This window comes from Sturnira hondurensis, unplaced genomic scaffold, assembly GCF_014824575.4.
Source record: "Sturnira hondurensis isolate 20B ecotype Veracruz unplaced genomic scaffold, ASM1482457v3 Scaffold0014430, whole genome shotgun sequence".
Classification (NCBI taxonomy): Eukaryota; Metazoa; Chordata; class Mammalia; order Chiroptera; family Phyllostomidae; genus Sturnira; species Sturnira hondurensis.
The window spans coordinates 1,434,058-1,440,057 of NW_028087061.1; positions in this window are offsets into that span (position 1 = coordinate 1,434,058).

The following is a 6,000-nucleotide window of genomic DNA, read 5'->3' on the forward strand; positions in this document are numbered from 1 at the left end:
GTCCTGGTTATGTTTTACTTGCTTGTTTGTTTTGTAGATTAGGTTCCACTTATAGGTGAGATCATATGATATTTGTCTTTCACCACTTGGCTTATTTCACTTAGCGTAATGCTCTCTAGTTTCATCTGTGCTGTCATGAAGGGTAGGAGCTCCTTCTTTCTGCTGCATAGCATTCTTTTATGTAAATGTACCATCATTTTTTGATTCACTCATTTACTGATTGGCACTTAGGTTGCTTCTAGCATTTGACTGTTATAAATTGTGCTGCTCTGAACATTGGGGTGCATAGGTTCTTTTGAATTAGTGACAACTGTACTTGAGCAACAGTAAAAATGCAAAAAAAAATGCATATGGATAAAAGAAAAAATAAACTTGTGTTCCATGACCAAATCACATTAAAAAGAAAAAGCAAAAAAAAAGAAAAAAGAAAAATAACTCTGATGTCCCAATACATGAACGTATTAGGTAAGGAATGTAACTCATAAAAGGGGCAATAAAACTGGTTAACAAATACTTTTGAAATATTCAACCGTAGGAATAATCACTAAGATGCAAAAATTAAAATATAAATTGTTTTTACTTACTTCGTAGCTTAAATGGAAAGAATAAGTCAAAGTAGAAAATAATTTTATAATAATACCAAATGGTGGCAAATATATGCTAAAACAGGTAGCTAGCCTCCAAGTTGACCTTCAATGATCCCTGTCTCCTTGTACTTACACTCTTGGGTAGTCCACTCCCCAGAGTCCCCAGAGTGTGTGACCAACTGAATGCCCCTGAAATGATGGATATCACACCTGTGATTGGGTTGTAAAATGTACTGCAGCTTCCATTTTGGTCTCTTATTCTTGAATCACTTGCCCTGAGGGATGCCAGGTGCTGTGTTGTGAAGACACTCAAATAGCCTATGGAAAGGTCTGCAAGGTGAGGAACTGAGGTATCTAACCAACAGCCAGCTGGAGACTGAGACTACCTGCCATCAACAACATGAGTGAGCTTGGGCGAGGATCTCCTTCCCCACAGAGCATCGGGATGGCTGCAGGCTCAGCCAACAGCTGGACTGCCATTGCATGAGACAGCCTAAGCCAGAACCACCCAGCTAAGCCACTCCCAGAAACTATAACACAAAAAATATCTGTGATCATAAGCTTCTAACATTTAAGGTAATTTGTTGAGCAATAAATAAATACTACATTTTCATTGCTTTTAAAGAGAGAGGAAAGGAGAAAGGAAGGTAGACAGAGGGAGACAGAGAGAAACACCGATATCATAGAGAAACATTCATCAGTTGCCTTCCACACTCCCCAACCAGGGATCAAACCTGCAACCCGAGGATGTGCCCTGACTGAGAACCAAACCTACAACCTTTTGGTCTACAGGACGAGGTTCCTACCAACTGAGCCACACTGGCTAGGGCTAACTAATATGATATTTGATGGGGGGGGGGGGGAAGTCAAATATACTTAAAGGGTTAAAAAANTACAACCTTTTGGTCTACAGGACGAGGTTCCTACCAACTGAGCCACACTGGCTAGGGCTAACTAATATGATATTTGATGGGGGGGGGGAGTCAAATATACTTAAAGGGTTAAAAAAAAAGTTCTGGCACTGGAACCCTGGGCTGGGAGGCCTGATGTGGGGCTGGGATGCTTTAGATATCCCTCTGAATTTTTGTCCACCATGGTTTCATGTGGGTATGAAACTAGCCCATTCCATGTCTCTATCCCTCCTACTAGTTTGGACAGATGTGATTTCTCTAATTCTGTAGTAGTCAGACTTCCATTCCACTTGATTTCTGATGGTTCTGAGTGATGGTTGTTCTATATTTTAGTTATAGTTTTGATGTTGTTGTGCGAGGAGGTGAGCCATGTTTACCTATGTCACCATCTTGACTGGAAGTCGATAGTAAAACCCACCATTGGTTTCCTGATAGGAATTGTGTTGAATCTATAGATTGCTTTGGGTACCATGGACATATTAATGATGTTAATTCTTCTTATCAATGAACACAGTATATACTTCCACCTATTTGTATATCCTTCAATTTCTGTCTTTTGTGTCTTATAATTTTATGAATATAGCTCTTTTACATCCTTGGTTAGATGTATTCCTAGGTATTTTTTGGTATAATTATAAATGGGATTGTTTTCTTAGTTTCCCTTTCTGATAGTTCATTATTGATGTATAGAAATGCAACTGCTTAAGCCATGGCTGGTGTAGCTCAGCGGATTGAGCGAGGGCCTGCTAACCACACGATCACAGTTCGATTCCCAGTCAGGGCACGTGCCTGGGTTGCAGGCCAGTTCCCAGCAGGGGACTCATCAGAGGCAACCCTACAGTGATATTTCTCTCCTTCTCTCCTTCCCTTCCCCTCTAAAGATAAATAAATAAAATATTTTAAAAAAAGAAAAGAAAAAAAAAAGAATGCAACTGCTTTCTGGATATTTATTTTGTAACCTGCTACTTTACTGGATTCATTTATCAGTTCCAGTATTTTTTTAGTAGAATATCAGGGTTCTATATATACAGTATCATGTCATCTGTAAATAATGACAGTTTTACTTCTTCCTTTTTAATTGGATGCCTTTTATTTCTTCTTCTTCTTTTTTTAAATATTTTTTATTTATTTAAAGATTAAATAAATCTTTATCTTATCTTTAAAGATATTTAGACGGGAAGGGAAGGAGAGAGGGAGAGAAATATCAATGTATGGTTGCCTCTTGTACATCCCCTGCCTGGAATTGGCCTGTAACCCAGGCATGTGCCCTGACTGGGAATCGAACTGTGATCCTTTGGTTCGCAGGCACACGCTCAATCCACTGAGCTACACCAGCCAGGGTTTATTTCTTCTTCTTATCTGATTGCTGTGGCTAGGACTCCCAGTTAAGTATCAGTTATTATTAATAATGTTATAGCTATCCTCAAATCTTCCACCAAAATAAAGTGAGGATTTTGATAGTAATTCAGATCTGACTGTCCATCCAACCCATTTCATGGTCCTCCTAGCCCAAGGTGATCATCATCCAGAAGTATAAGTTCATCTGATAGTTCATCTCTATAGTTTCCTTATAGAGTTTTAGAGCTTTATTACACCTATATGTAGTCCTAAAAGTGTATGTATGTTTATTACATATTTATGGTTGTTTTCTAACTGTATTATCTTCTTTTGGTACTTTTTCCCACTTATTATTGTATTGCTAATTCTCATCCATATTGTCGTGTGTTGCTACAGTCATTCTAACAACTATTTAAAATCCCATTGTGTGAATATGTAGCAGTTTATTCATCTTCAAATCATTCTTTATTGAAATACTGATTATATACTTAAAATTTTTTCTTTTCTGGTTATTAACTGCTCTAACTCTTACATCCATGTTTGCTAATAGTTTCTTGTGACTCAAGCAGTTTTTCACATTATTTACAGTGGTCACATAAAATCCTGCCTCTTCTGCAAGACTTGCAATCACACTTTACAAATGATTTCCTTGCATTTTCAGTTCTTTACCCTGGACTGCTAGAGAGGCTGACCATCAAATCAATGATGAGCAAAAGGCACATAAAGAACCTGTGGTTTCAGACTAGAAGAATATTGGAGGGGAGGTAAAGAATGTCAGTTCATTGTTGAGTATGACCTTGCTACGATCTGTAAACAATAATATAAACAGAGCCACTTTATTTTTTAAGATTTTATTTATTTATCTTTAGAGGGGAAGGGAAGGAGAGAGGGAAAGAAATATCAATGTATGGTTGCCTCTCGTGCATCCCCTGCCAGGAACTGGGAACTGACCTGCAACGCAGGCAGGTGCCCTTGACTGGGAATCGAACCACGATTGTGTGGTTCACAGGCCCGCGCTCAATCCACTGAGCTATACCACCCAGGGCTAAACAGAGCCACTTTAAAACGGAGCTGAACCATGCACTTCTTACACCTCAAATCTTTGGAATGTTAAAACAGGGCAAAATAACCTTTGCACTGGGTCTAAACAACCTTATGCTTTGCAAAAAAAATTGTTTACAAAGATAACGTGAAAGCAGTTATTATGACTACTGGACTGAAAATTAAAAACTTTGTTAGAATTACCATCGCTATGTTGTTATTTGCACCAATAGAAATGCCTTCCTTCTACTGATGTAATTGTTCCCCTTCCCTTTCTCATAAATACCATTGCCTGTGTCTCTTAATTGGAACACTTTTTGGGCTTCTGCCTGAATTAGTGTGTTCCAAGTAGCTATTCTTACTGATCTCAATAAATGCTTGTTGTTATGGGGGCAACTTTGCCCACGAAGTCCCCCCATCTGCCACGGATGAAAGTGAAACTACCAAGAAATGATCTGCTTGGAGAGGAGAGGTAGCCAATCTCCCAGAGGAGAAAGGCCAAGAGCCCCTTCCTCAATGGCTTTTATTGGGTTGAAATACACAGAAATACAGGGCAGTAAGGATCAAACAGTACATAGCATTTCAAAGAAATCTGAGGGCTTAGTCTGAGTCAATATCTGTCAGGTAAGGGGGTTGCAAAAACTTTGGGAGACATACTCATTTCCTGCTCTGAACCTTATCATATGAATGAAAGCACTCTTAGCAAAGCAGGCTTCACAAGATTTTTAGGAACTCTTTCTTATGCCTGATCACCCTGGACCCTGATCACCCAGTTGCACTGCCTCCCCCATCATAGGTTTTAGACTTAAGTGGATAAGAGCCAGGAAGCACTTCTCCCAGACAGAAATGGGGACTCAGGCTATGTCAGAATCACCAGCAGGGGTGTGGGGGGGTGTGAGGGTCCATCACTCCCTCTTTGTTGCAGCTCCTCGAGTCCTTCCATGATGGCCTCCCAAGTGATCATGTCTGGCTTAGGTTGCCCCCCCTCTGAGGGCTCTTACCTGTCATAGACTAACTGACCAAGCATTGGGGTTAGGAGATGAAGCAGAGACAAGCTTTGTCTCCTTAGTGGCTTGCATTCCGGAGGTCGCTCACTCAGCCTTAGCCATGGGGGACAGTTAACAACTCCTGAAACCAGGCAGAGCGGTTCCTAACATGTTGCCTCTCTGAAAGACCTTTTATTTTTCGTTAACAGATCATTTTTGCTTCTCTGAGCAATCTGGCAAACATGGGAACTTGAGTCACGACCACAGAAATAACCAGAATCTCAGGCACCTCAGCAAATTCTTTAACAAAAGACAGAATCTAATTGTCCTCCCCTTGAATATGGGCTGGCCTTGGTGACTACAGAATCAACTGCAGCCTTGGCTGGTGTTGCTCAGTGGGTTGAGCACCAGCCCACAAACCAAAAAGTCACTGATTCAATTCCCTCCAGGGACATGCCTGGCTTGCAGGCCAGGTCCCTGGTCAAGGGCCTGCAAGAGGCAGCCAATTGATGTTTCTCACTCATCAATGTTTTTTTTCCCTCTCTTTGTATCTCCCTTCCCCTCTCTCTAAAATTAAATAAATAAAAAATAGACTTCCGGCCAAGATGGAGGCAGGTGGAAACACTGTGCCTCCTCGCGCAACTAAGTTTAAAAACAACAAAGTTTTAGTAAAAAAACGCAGCCAAAACACAGAAAATTGAACTGTACAGAAGACCGATAACAATGAACTATTCAGCTGGACTGCATCACAACCCAGCGACTGGGTCGCCCCACCCTGGTGAACACGTAAGGCTTTGCCTCTCATACATAAAAGATGCAAACAGACCAAAACATTATGGTTCAAGAACAGCTCAAAGCCCCAGAGCCTATAATTCTAAGCAACCAAGAAATAGCCAGCCTTTCAGATGCACAGTTCAAAATACTGGTGATCAGGATGCTCACAGAACTGGTTGATTTTAGTAACAAATTAGAGGAACAAATGAAGGCTAAACTAATTGAAATGAAGGGAAATGCACAGGAAACCAATAGTGATGGAAATGAAACTGAGACTCAAATCAAGGGAGTGGCCCAGAAGGAAGAAAAAAATGACCAAATGGAAAAGAATGAAGAAACAGGAATTCAAAACGATGAGGAGAG